Genomic DNA, 13,433 nt, shown 5'->3' on the forward strand with positions numbered 1-13,433 from the left:
GGGGCCTGGGTGTGCTGCACAAACTCTCAGCAAGACCGAGGGCAAGAGCCTCAAAGATATTTCGGTGCCTGACTCCTATTGGTTTCTGGGCCGTGGTAGAAGAAAAATCGTTGGCATTTTTCAGGTAAAGATGAGCCCAACACCGAACCCAAGATCACCCCCCTACACACACACAGGTTTGGATTGAGAGCTGGATTCATACTGGGCAGCTGGGCTCTGTCTCAAAGGGAGGTGCCATATTCTGGTTTTCGGTGTTTAGCAGCACAGGTAGGGTGACCAGACAGCAAGTGTAAAAAATTGGGACGGGGGTGGGGGGTAATAGGTGCCTATATAAGAAAAAGCCCCCAAAATGGGGACTGTCCCTATAAAATCGGGACATCTGGTCACCCTAATTACAGGTGGCTGGGTAATGAAATCCCCACTGGAATCCAATGATCCCACCCAGAGGTTTCTTTTACACACGTTGTGGCTTCCGTTTTGGAGACCTGGGTTTGAAGGCGCTCAAGAGCTGTCACTCCTGGGGGGACTCTCCCAGGTGCATAAGCACCTTGCCCCCATTTCATTTCAGTGGGCGTGAGGCACTTGAATCCCTTTTGAGGATCGGGGCCCTAGGCCTTCATTTTTTGCCCAACGGCATCCATTATTTCACCCTCCTCACCGTGGCCAGGCGTCCCTGTGAGTGCGCCAGCACTGGGCTGGGTATGGCCCAGTTGGGTGGCCGGGACCCAGCTGCATTCTGTAGGCTTTGAATCAACCCTTGGCATCTAGCACTGGATTCCAGGTTTGCGCCCATTCCTGGCGAAGGAAGAGCCAAGAGGTAGCGTATTAAACCAGCCAAGCCACCAAGGGCAGGAACGCAGCAAGCTGCATGGCACGGGCGGCATCTCCGCCAATGCGTCTTTACAGGGTCAGCCCTGGTCCTTGTCTGTCCGCTCTGTATCACGGCACGTCCCCGCTGCGCCATTCCCTAGCTCCGGATGAGCCGGGCGATTTACATACCGCGTGCTGGGCTCGACACTGGGGTTTTCTCTCGTTTGCCTTTTCTGTTCACTCTGTAGGATAAGGACACACTGTAAATAGCGCTGTACCAGGAGGCCCCGAGTGGGTTGGATGGGGCCCGGCCCCGCCTGTCTGTCCCTTTTTGTACTATGTGTGAATAACTGTGCTGTGCTGACTCATGTTTCTGATTGTATGAGACACCGGCCCAGCAATCGCTATAGGGCAGTAGCAAGAACTGGGGGACATGAGCCCTGCCCCATCAGACTGGGACTGCCCCCCACCTGCCCCCTTGCATGGGCTGCAGGAACAGCAGTGCTAGAGAGGGCAGCACGGGACAGGAGGGCTTCAGGGGCCTGATGCTGAGAGCTGGTGGGGGATGGAGGGAGAGGCCCATTTCTAACAGGCTACGGCTGGGCGGTTAAAAGGAGCCTAAGGGCATGAACCCCCCAGCTCCCCTTGAACCGCATCTGCGTGCCTCACTCCCGGAGCCCTTGGTCCGGCTCCGTCCCTAGGAGCAGCCCTTGTCCATCCAGCATGGGGAGACCCACCCAGAGTTGGAACCGACTCTTTCCTCTGCCCCTGCCTCCCCCCAAGCTATGGTTTCCATTCCCAATTCAAGTGAGGCTCCCCTGCCTTGCCCCCCACCAGGCACCCCATAATCAAGGGAGCTCAGCGCTCCATGTAGGGAGAGAAATGGGGTGCTGCCTGCTCACACCTGCTGGGCGAGGCCTGAAGGCCTGAGCTGACCCTCTCGAGGGAGGATTTTAAAGAAACAGGCTCAAGTCCCCACTTTTACTGGGGAGAGGGGGGGAGACATGGTTGACTTCAGTGGCATTACTCCTGATTTACACCAGCGTGAGGGAGGGGGACTCTGGCCTGTAGGGCGATGGTAGATATGACTAGCCTCAGCAAGGAGGGATGCAAGGTTGGAGATGCCAAAGTGCTAATTACATTTTACTGGCCAGCTCCTCAGCTGCTGCAGGTCAGCAGAGGTGGACTTCAGTGGCGCTGCCCATTTACACCAGCTGAGGAGCTGGCCCTGCATGTGGATGGGGCAGGGGAAAGAAGACACCCGTGAGAACAAACACAGCCTGCGGCCTAATGCTCCAGCCCTGCAGAGAGGGGCTCAGTGCTGGCTGCCTCCTTTAGCAAATGCAGGGCCTGCGGGGGGCAGAGGGGCGGGAATGTGGGGCCAGCCTTTGACGCTGTCCTAACTTCAGCCCCTGCTTTGCAAAAAATAAATAAATAAAAGGGGGAGAGATTGTGGGAATTCCACCCATCAGTCCATGAGCAAGCCAAAGGGAGACGGTGGCTGGTTCCTCTGGGCTCTGCCTGGAGCGTTGGTGCTAAGATACCCAAGGCCTTGATGCCCACGGAAGCCCGGAGTGAGGCTGTTGGAAAAGCTGACAATTGCACTAATTCATCCAACCATTGGCCAACCTAAAGTCCCTTCCCTGCCAAAGACATTGATTAACCCTTTCTGCTTTTCCCCCCTGAGCCTGGGCCGCACTCCATCAGGGGATGGAGTTAGGATTCCTCCAAAGTCTTGTGTCTCCTTGGCCCATTAGCGACTGCTGACGGGTGGCCCAAACCGTACGAGTTTAGCTTTTTTCTATTAAAAACAAACCAACCTTTTTTTTATTGAATAAAAAAACCTGAAATGGATGAATTCCTGTTTTAGATGAGCTGTGTAATTGATGAGGTTCTGTGTTTCTTAACTGCATGGTATTCCTGCTGAGGGGGTTTTATAGCACTTTTTAAATTTCTCTTAAGATTTTGGTCCAAATTTCTACTGCTGTGTCTCTCTCTCTCCTGTCTGTCTTTGCTTTCTCCTTTCCTTCTCAAAGAGATTCTTTGTAGACTTGCTCCATTTTATACCTGATGTAGACACGACAAAAAGCCGCGAGTCAGACATTGTACATAGCTGCGGAAACAATCATGGGACACCAACACGAGCTGGACTGTTTCCAAGATGAATAGTTTTTACTTAAGTTTAAAAATTTTTAAAAGAAGAAGAAGAAGAAGCCAGAAACAGGCTTTTAAAATAATAATAATAAAGACATAGAGCAAAATCCAACCTTCCACCTACTCATCTCTTGCTGCCCAAGCCGGTCACACCAAATGGCATGTCTCCTCTGGGGTCATCTGTCTAACACCTTGGAAGTTCAATAAATTTATCTCCTGTACTATTTGTCTGTTGGTCCTATTTATCCCAGGAAGGGGGGCTGCCTCTAAGCCCCCCCCCCACCCCTTGATCTAGAAGGTTGATTCTGACTCCCTTGCTAATTACTATCATATTGTAATGGGGAGGGGATTTAAGCCAGAGAGCACTGCCTTCTACTGCATAGAATCAGAGCTGTTGAAGTGTGTGTCAAGCTGGGATGCATAAACAGGAATCTCGAGTCGGAGCAGAGAGGTTATTTTATCTCTGTATTTGGCACTGGTGCAACCATTGCTGGGATCCCGTGTCCAGTTCTGGTGCCCACAATTCCAGAAGGATGTTGATAAATTGGAGAGGGTGCAGAGAAGAGCCCCAAGAATGATTGGAAAACCTGCCTGAGAGTGATAGATTGAAAAAGCTCAATTTATTTAGTTAACCTTTTTTTTTTTTGTTAAGGGGTGACTTGATTACAAGCTGTATCTACATGGGGAACAAATTAATAATGAGCACTTCAGTCTAGCAGAGGAAGGTCGAACAGGATCCGATGGCTGGAAGTTGAAACTAGACAAATTCAGACTGGAAATAAGGCGTAATTTTTTTTAACAGAGTAATTAAGCACTGGAACAATTGGCCAAGGGTTGTGGTGGATTCTCCATCACTGACAATTTTTAAATCAAGATGGGATGTCTGTCTAAAAGATCTGCTCTGGGAATTATTGTGGGGCCGTTCTCCGGCCTGGGCTATGCAGGAGGTCAGACTAGATCAGTGGTTCTCGGCTCACAAAGTGTTACCTAGGCCGCAGGTTGAAGCTGGCAGTACTGCTGTAGGAATAAAGGCCACTGCTTGGCAATATCCCTTGACACCCTATTTTTAACGTTAGCCGTTTCCACTCCTGTTTGTGGTTCTTGGTGCATTTTTCCGCCAGAGGAGGGTGTGTATGTGAATGGAAGTAGAGCCCTGTGCTTCGTGACCAGCTGGCTGCTATTTTGGGGGCTAGATTGTCACCCTTGTGGCTAAAGGCACCACCAATGTTATAAGCCCCAGCACTGCTCGGGCTAAGGGAGAGTCCCCATGCGTTCCACCCATCGTGTCCTGGGTTTGAATCCTGCCAATGAGCAGGGAGCCGGGAGGGCCGTGATCTGGGCCTACATGATGATGCGTGGTCCCGGAATTGTCACAGCTCACTACTACACTTGGTGCTCTGGAGGCAGACACTGGTCATTGCTTTTGGTGTAATTCTGCAGCTGTTCAGCCAGTCATGTGACTCATGCCTTAAGGGCTCTTCCAAAATTATATTGGGTAATCCCAGTAGCCCAAGAGCCCATATGATCAACTTGGCCCACCCTCACTTAATGACCAGGATGCCACCATTGATAGCTCTCATGTAGAGCCGCATGTATCTAAGTACCCTTTCCCCCGAGGCTCTCCAAGCCCCTTGCAAACATTCATAGTCCCAGCCACCCTGTCCCAGAGGCAGGTAAACAGCCCTGTGAAACCCCGCATACCCAGAAACCTTTGCACAGGATATGGCTGAACAGTCGGCCGGATTCTATTGCTTACAAGCTCGGAGCTCAGTGAAATTCAGCCTGGGATGGTGTTAACCAGAGAGAGCTCAGCTGCGTACAACTGCCTTTTGAAGGGCTGCACATGCATCTCATCACGCATGGTAGTTTGCAGCCCTCCTATTGGGAATCTCAGTTTCCAAGGGGGTTGGGAGACGGCTTCCAGCCTCGCGGGGTGTGTTCATGCTCTCTGGCCGAGCAGGCCAAGCACCGCCACCAATAGCCCTCCCGGAAATGACAGGGCAAATTACTGCCCTATTCGTTAGGTAACTAACCCAGCCAGTTCTATCCTGCTGTCAGTGACCTTGGAGATCTCACCCCCAGCTACACGCTGACTTTGGTTTCTCACCAGTCAATATTCGTCTCACTGGTCAATACATTTGGATTCTTACAGAAATCAATCTCTGCTCCTTTGCCACATGGGGAGAGCGGAGACTTGCCGGGATCAAGCGCCCACAGGAACGGTGGCAGACAGATGGGACTCACCATTGTAGCCAATGAAAACGGTAGGGGAAGGTAGGCAGGGGTGGCTCTGTTTTTTGCCGCCCTAAGCATGGCAGGCAGGCGGCTTTCAGCGGCATGCCTGTGGGAGGTCCACCGGTCCCGCGGCTTTGGCGTACCCGTCACCGAATTGCCGCTGAATCCGCGGGACTGGCGGACCTCCTGCAGGCATGCCGCCGAAAGCCGCCTGAAGGTAGGAAGCGGGAATGGAGTTCCTCAAACTCCACTTGAGCCAGGACGACAAAAGTGAAAAGTGCCCTGGGGGTTTTAATAACCCCAGGTGAGCAGGATCATAGAATCATAGAATATCAGGGTTGGAAGGGACCTCAGCAGGTCATCTAGTCCAACCCCCTGCTCAAAGCAGGACCAACCCCAACTAATTATGTCACACCTGCAGCAGCCCTGCCCCATGCTCAGCACCAGGCATACTCAGGGTGTGTCTACTCTGCAATCGGAGGTGTGAGTCCAATTCCTGATCTGCCTGTGGCCAGTCCCATGATCACAAGCAGCCCCTACCCAGCATGGTAGTTTCATAAGTGTTGGCAACTTAGGCCGCCTACAAACAGTGGTGAACCCCACCCTCAGTGCGTGCCACGCCCCGTCGGGGAGCTGCTGCAGGCCAAGTGGATGAGTGGGAGAGACCTGTAGTGGGGCACACCCTGCCCAGATGCAGGTTGGAGGGGTGACTTGGCTGCACAGGATGGCAGTTATCTTTCCCGTGCCCTTTGGTAAAGACCTGGTTTATCTCCTAGACCCTGTGAGGACGCAGCAGGCAGGATCCCTAGTTAGAACCCAAGCAAATAGTTCAATTATGGTGCAACACTCAACTAAACCCCTATGTCACACACTCCCTCCCCCCCGCTGCCCCTGCCCACACAGCCTAGCCAGGAAGGAGGCAAATGGAAAGATGGGCCCCTGGTTAGGGCACTGACTGGGGAGAACTAGGTTTAAGTCCCTGCTCTGTCACAGACTCCCCGTGTGACCTTGGGCAAGTCATTTAGCCTATCTGTGCCTCAGTTTCCCCCCACTGTACAATGGGGCTAATAGCATCACCTTGCCTCCCAGGCGTATGTGAGGATAAATGCAGTAAAGATTGTGATCTGCGCAGCTCCTACAGTAACAAGGGCGGTAACCATACAAGAGACAGCCGCTCATAACAGCATCTGCTGGGCCAAGCTCCCCCATGCCCAGGGGAGGGAGTTGGAGAGGCAACGCCCCCTACAGCCTTCACAGAGGGACGCAGGTGAACCAGACTTCGTAGCCTAAAATCCGCAGCTCACAGCCAATGCAGATTGGCTTCGAACACAGCTGCCCTCGGGAGTACAGGGCTTCACACTGCATCTAAACCAAGGGGTGGTTTACGTCTTGCGGCTGCCTGTGTATCCATTCAGCTGGCTCTTTGTCGCCCACCGTAGCAGCCATGCATTGGTATGCGATTGCAAAGTCGCCTCCCCGTTTCCCAGCTGGACTCTCTTTTCTCTGCTCCGCCTTCTGCTCCCTTGTCCCTCTGCCGGCTGCCGCCACTGTTCTCCTTGCAAACCCCTAGTGCCAGGCCCTTCCAGCAAAGCTCTCTGCGGGCCGCTGAGCAGCTACCACTGTGCCAATGGCACCACCGGTGCAACGCTGCCGAAGGCAGAGGCAACCTCCAAGGGAGGTGATGGAGGAGAGAACAGGGTCAGGGAGGAGCCCATGTGTCAAGGCTGATTCCCCACTCTGGCACATCGAGTGCAGAAGGCAGGGCCCGCAAGGACTTTAAAAATGAATACTGGCCACTCCAGGCTTGTATTAAACTCCCAAGGTTACAGCTTCTCTCTGACCTTGGATGGGTAGATGCTGCCCCCACCCAAGTGCAGAACCCCTTTGAGAGCCCAGGAAGGCGCACTTGGGAATTCCTCCCTGTGGGGTACCCTCAAGCCCTTGCCCCCTCCCATCCCCTTCGGGGAAGAGCTGAGAAAGGAAAAGAAAAAAAAAGAAATTAGTTGTTGCTACCAGCTAACTAAAAAACATGTGCACAACCTCTTAAGTCACAGAAATTCAATCCTGTTCTTAAAAAAGGTAAATTTTATTTTATTTTTTTAAAAAGAAGAAAATACACCTGGGAACTCAGGTTATTGCTAGATTTTAAAAGAGCAACTACAAGTATTAAGCACCAAGAGTAGCTTTCTTGAGGTCCTGCTTAAAGGTTACAAGCAAAACAAAAGCACCTGGGATTAGCACGGAGGAGTCCACAAGCCATAAAGAAATAAAAGGGATGAACTTAATTGCGTCTTCCTAGCTCTTTCCTGAGCCACTTACATATCTGGGGTTTTAAATGAGCTGGTAGAACCCCCACAGATGGGGTGGGGTTTTTTCAATTTTAAAAAGTTCTAGCCTTCCCATTGGCTCTTTTGGCCAGGTGCCCACTCACTTTTACCTATGCATAGCAATGAGACTTTTTAACCCTTTACAGGTGAAGCAAGGAGAGAACAGCTACTAAGAGGGATTTTATAGCTAACTGGCTGGCTGGGTGTCCATAAAAGGAAGCTACCCCCCTCCCCCGCTTCATTTATCACACCATGGAGCAATGTGCCGGAACTGCAAGGCACCGCCTCACTATAGCCAGTGGCACTGCTCTCTAGGGACACCCAGGGCTGGACACCCAGTGGTGACTCAGGGCTGGGGCCTCTGTGTCCCAGGCACAGAGCCTTGTGAGCCAAGTGCAAAGGTACAGGGACTTTCCAGGCACTTGCTGAGCTCAGGGAGCCCAAGGACCCATCATCACACAAAGCCAGCCCTCACCCCGGTGTCCCGCAGACCCCCCCCCAGCCCTCACCCCGGTGTCCCGCAGACCCCCCCCCCCCCAGCCCTCACCCAGGTGTCCCGCAGACCCCCCCGGCCCTCATCCCGGTGTCCCGCAGACCCCCCCCTGCCCCTACCCTGGTGTCCCGCAGACCCCCCCCCCGCCCCTACCCTGGTGTCCCGCAGACCCCCCCGGCCCTCACCCCGGTGTCCTGCAGACCCCCCCTGCCCCTACCCTGGTGTCCCGCAGACCCCCCCTGCCCCCACCCCGGTGTCCCGCAGACCCCCCCTGCCCCTACCCTGGTGTCCCGCAGACACCCCCCCCGGCCCTCACCCCAGTGTTCCGCAGACCCCCCCCCCCCCCGCCCCTACCCTGGTGTCCCGCAGACCCCCCCTGCCCTCACCCCGGTGTCCCCCAGGCCCCCCCGCCGCCCCTACCCTGGTGTCCCGCAGACCCCCCCGGCCCTCACCCCGGTGTCCCGCAGACCCCCTCTGCCCCTATCCTGGTGTCCCACAGACCCCATCCCAGTGTCCCGCAGACCCCAGACCCCATCCCAGTGTCCCGCAGACCCCTCAGCCTCTATCCCAGTGTACCACAGACCTGGCCCCAACCAGGTGTCCCGCAGACCCCAGCCCTTATCCCTGTGTCCCGCAGACTCGGCCCCATCCCAGTGTCCCGCAGACCCCCCTGCCTCTACCCGGGTGTCCCGCAGACCCAGCCCCCATCAGTACAACCTAGATAGGAACTTCTGCCAGGGAGAAGTTTGTGCCACTACACTGGCACCCGCCCTCCTAGCTTTCCCATCTCCTGCCCCAAGCGGATGTACCCCGGAGGTGCAATCCGGCCCTGTGGGTCCAGCTCTCTGGTGCTGGGCACTGTTCCAGGTGGCCTGCCCGTCGCACAGCCCCTCAGAATGCTTCAGTTCTCGCCCAACTCCAGGGGCTGCAAAGTTTCTTGCACAGCCATGCCAAGCTGCTGTACCTGCTCCGGTCCCACTGGCACTGCCAGGCCTTGGCCAAACTCTGAGACTGCAGCAGGCCAAGTGACTCAGATTTCACCCCGGCTTGCATGAGCGACAGTCCGGCCCCGAGCTAGAGTGCCAAGCTCTGGACACTGACTGCCCGGAGCCGGGGGGGAGGAATCCAGGGTTTGAATGGCAGCATGTGGATGTGATGGGGAGCAGTCCTAGATCTACCACGAGCTGGCATCAGCCTGACATGCCCCATTGTCCGCGTGCGCCATGAGTGAGCGCTCTGCCGATAAAACTGTTTATGGGCATTTCTCTCTCCCCATCGATCCCGCTCCATTCTCTGGGGAGCGCGCTCTGCCTCAGCTCTTTGTCTCCTGCCTCCAGAGATCTGACTGGGCTGTGTCAATGGGGGTTGCGTTTCCAGGAGCAGTGACAAGCTGCCAGGCGAGGTGACCAGCCGAGCCCAGAGCCAGGGGGAGGTCGGGCAGGGCTGACTGGCCGTGGGAAGAGGGGGTCCTGCTTTCCCGGGCACTCCTGTGCCCCAGTGCTCCTGGCCGTCCCGGGTCCAGCTCTGTGGGTGGTGGCCAGGGCCGGCTCCAGGCACCAGCCCAGCAAGCAGGTGCTTGGGGCGGCCAAGGGGTAGGGGCGGCATGTCGGGCTGTTCGGCGGCAATTCGGTGGCGGGTCCCTCTCGGAGGGAAGCACCTGCCGCCGAATTCCCACCGAAGAAGAAAGCGGCACGGTGGAGCTACCGCTGGAGTGCTGCCGATCGCAATTGCGATCGCAGCTTCTTTTTTTCCTCCCCGCCGCTTGGGGTGGCAAAAACCCTGGAGCCGGTCCTGGGGGTGGCTCAGAGGGCTGATGGTGATGGTTGTTGCCATGGATGCTGTTGCCACGGGACAGCCACACACTGACCTCTGGGGAACAGAGTTGGTGGCTCTGAGCACATTTCATAGCAGGCCGGGGTCACAATGGGCACCTTTTCGGGCAGTGCCCAGGCATGGCTGCCAAACGCCTGGGTCACCCCTAGCAGTGGGCACATGGGTCAGGCGTGAGGGCTATCGCTGCGGGAGGGCAGAGCGTGTATGGGTGGAGGTGCTTGTTCCGCTACTTCCTACAGGCCAGCCAGCTCCCGCCAGCGCTGCCATCCTGCCCTCCCGATGCCAGCTCTGCCCAAGATTCACACACACTCATCCGCCCACAGGTGCACACACACACACACACACTCACGCATGCAGCCACACGGTGGTAACTTCCCCACAAAGAGCCGCTGCCCACCCACCGCAAAGGCCAGTAGCATTCAGCTCCTGTGTGCCTTGCTGCTCCCTGCCGGATGCTGCGCCCGGGCTGCACTGCAGCACAGCTCCCTTTGCGTTGGGAACTCGCCAGGGCCGCCCAGAGGGGGGGAGCAAGTGGGGCAATTTGTCCCAGGCCTCGGGCCCCGCAGGGGCCCCACGAGCCCTGGCCCGGTGGCGGTCCGGGTCTTCAGTGGCATTTCGGCGGCGGGGGGCCCTTCAGTGCTGCCGAAGACGTGGAGCAACTGAAGGGCCCCCCCGCCACCGCCGAAATGCCGCTGAAGACCCGGACCGCCGCCGGGTGAGTACAAGTGCCGCAGCTCCCCCGCTTTGCCCCAGGCCCCCTGAATCCTCTGGGCAGCCCTGGAACTCGCGCTGTATTAACAGCCCCACATTTCCCCCGGCCGCTGAATCACCTCCTGACGGGGCAGCGTTCAGGGGCTCCTGACCCAGCGTGTATGCAAACCAGCAGCCTAGCAGGGGGAAGCCCCTTCCCTAGCGCCGCTCCCCAGAGGGATCCAGTCCCTCCAGCCCCAGAAGGAATGAAATGTCTCCACTGTGCTTCTTCCTTCACTTCCCAACCAGCCCCTGAAATCAGGAGAGCTCAGCCAGCCTCCTGTATAAACCCCACACTGGTTAACCAGGAGTTAATAGCCCAGTTAGGCCACCTGGAGGGGTGCGGGGCACAATTGGTGACCAACCCCAGCTGGGGAGGAGCTGGGTCTTCAGAAAGGAAGGGCACAGGGCAGTGAGAAGGAGGCCAGGGAAGCAACCTAGGAGGGAGGGAGGTAACTGGGAGTTTCTGCTCTTGGGCTAACGGCAGTAGGAGGCATGGAGCCAGAGGGTTCTGGTCCAGGAGGGAGGCTGGGGGTGCCTGGGGCCAGAGGTGGGCAGTCCTGAGCCAGGGGGAAGCTGCAGGCAGTGAAGCCCAAGAGGCAGTGATAACAAAGCCTTGGGGCTGGACTGATGTTTGGTGGTCTGCAAGGAGAGAGAGAGAAGAACTCCGCAGCTCCTCCTGCGTCTTTATCCTGTATTGGACCAACTTTTGTTGGTGACAGAGACAAGCTTTCGAGGGTCCCACATTTGAACTCCACACCAAGTGCCCCGTGTCTGTGCAAGCTAGGACATGCTGCAACGTTCTGCCAGCAGATGGCTCCCTAGCCACGCGCATTTGGAAACAGCCCAACTTCTAAGCCCCCTGTTTCAACCTTCCCAGTGATTCTTTGCAAGGGATGGAAAGTGCTGTTCAAACAACAGCGTGCCCCAGTGCTGCTAAGTTATGAAATGTCCTTGCCTTGCGGTCAAGTGTCCTTGCTTTAATATCACAGCTTAAGTCCTCCTTGGTCATTTCTTCCCTGTCCAGACTCTCGGGCTTGGTGACGTGAAACAAACGTTCATAGATTGCTAGAGGCTGAAGGCCAGAAGGGATCCTTATGCACTGGCCTAAGAACCCCCTCCCCCAAGGGTTCCTGCATCCAGCCCACAGCTTGTGGTTGAGCTAGACTAGAGCATGCTTTTTAGAAGGAGACCTTCAGTAGTAAAACATTGATCCTAAAGCACATACAACCTATTAAAGGGGACTTGTGGAAGACCGCTCGTCAGGGCCGGCTCTAACTTTTTTGCTGCCCCAAGCAGCAAAAAAAAGCGCCGCCCCCCCAGCGCTGCGCCCGCGCCGCCCCCCCCGCCGAGCGCCGCGCCGCCGGAACGCCCCCCCGCGGAATGCCGTGCCGCGCTCCCCCCGCCGCCCCTTACCAGGTGCCGACCCAAGCATGTGCTTGGGTGCCTGGTGCCTGGAGCCGGCCCTGCCGCTCGTGCTCTGCTGCAGCTCCCATGTGCCTTGTAATACCTTAGCATCCAAAGCCCAACCTCTGATATGGTGTTGCCAACTAGGGAATCTCAATTTACTTTGTGTTTTTTCCTAAAGTCCCAGCTCCTGGAGTCAGGTGACTGAGTCAAAAGCTCAGAAAAGCAAATGTCCAGCCTTTGGGATTGCAGACAAAACTGTAAAATGTGACCTAAAGGCTCAGAAAGCAGAATGCAAAAACAAAACAAAACAAACAGACAAAACCAGAAACCAACAGGGATGACTTTAAAATCCTGAGATTTTTAAAAGCTGATCTCATGATTCTGAGATGCCTGACTCATGGTGTGGTGTGTGGGTTTTTTTTGTTTGTTTTGTTTTTAATGGTTGGTGCTGGTGACATTACTAATGTGGTAAAATTCACTGCTGTTCAATGGGCCCCCAGCATCAGGTCTAGGCCCTGCTAAACTCCCACTCACACCCCTAAAAGACAGATTTTGTAAAGACCTCAGCTCCTGTTTAGGCACCTGGCTAAGGTTCATCTACGCTGGAGCTGGAGGTGGACATATCTAATCAAAGCAGTGCAGGTACATCAACCTGCACTGGAAATTACATCTCCAGCTCCAGTGTAGACATGAAGTGGCAGAGTTTTCAGAAGAGCTCAGTGCATTGGGTGCATCTTGGGACCTGTAGAACTTAGTCATAGAATTTAAGGTCAGAAGGGACCACCGCCAGATCAGCTAGTCTGACCTCCTGCATATCAAAGATCACCTTGTAGCAACCAAAATGAGACCAAAGTATTACAGCCCTCAGGAAACTAGACTGCTCTGTGCCACTGACAGAGAATGGTGAATGTTTAGCAAAAGAGGATTTTTCCCAAGTGTTTATTAAACATTGGAGTTAAATGAGCATTAACAAACCAAGAGCTTTAAAATATTTTAATAGAAATCCCCTCCCATCTCAGTTTGGCAGCTGTCACTGGGGTGTCATCATTCTAGCAGTTCTCCAGTCAGCCGTAGAGTCTTCCCCGAAAAACCGGACAGGCAAGGCCTGAACTTCTAAAGTAAAAATAACAAAACCAACCACCCAGGCTTTGTGAGTCGTCCTAAAGAAACAGATCAGGCCACAAAGCCCATTTGCTTTGCCTTTGCAAGGTTGCCTCTAGACACAAGTCCAAAGCTGGTCTCCAAGAAGCTCTCTGAAAGGGACGCAGCGGGTAACATTCACTCCCATGCAGCACAAGAACGAGGCACTATTTAAGTGTTATTTTGAAGCCTCAGGTGGTGCTTAGGCCTTGCCATACCCTTAATGGTCAAACCTGCCAGTGCGTGACAAGCAATCAGTGTGAGCAATGTGGATTTTGTTT

Source organism: Emys orbicularis, chromosome 4 (assembly GCF_028017835.1).
Source record: "Emys orbicularis isolate rEmyOrb1 chromosome 4, rEmyOrb1.hap1, whole genome shotgun sequence".
NCBI lineage: Eukaryota > Metazoa > Chordata > Testudines > Emydidae > Emys > Emys orbicularis.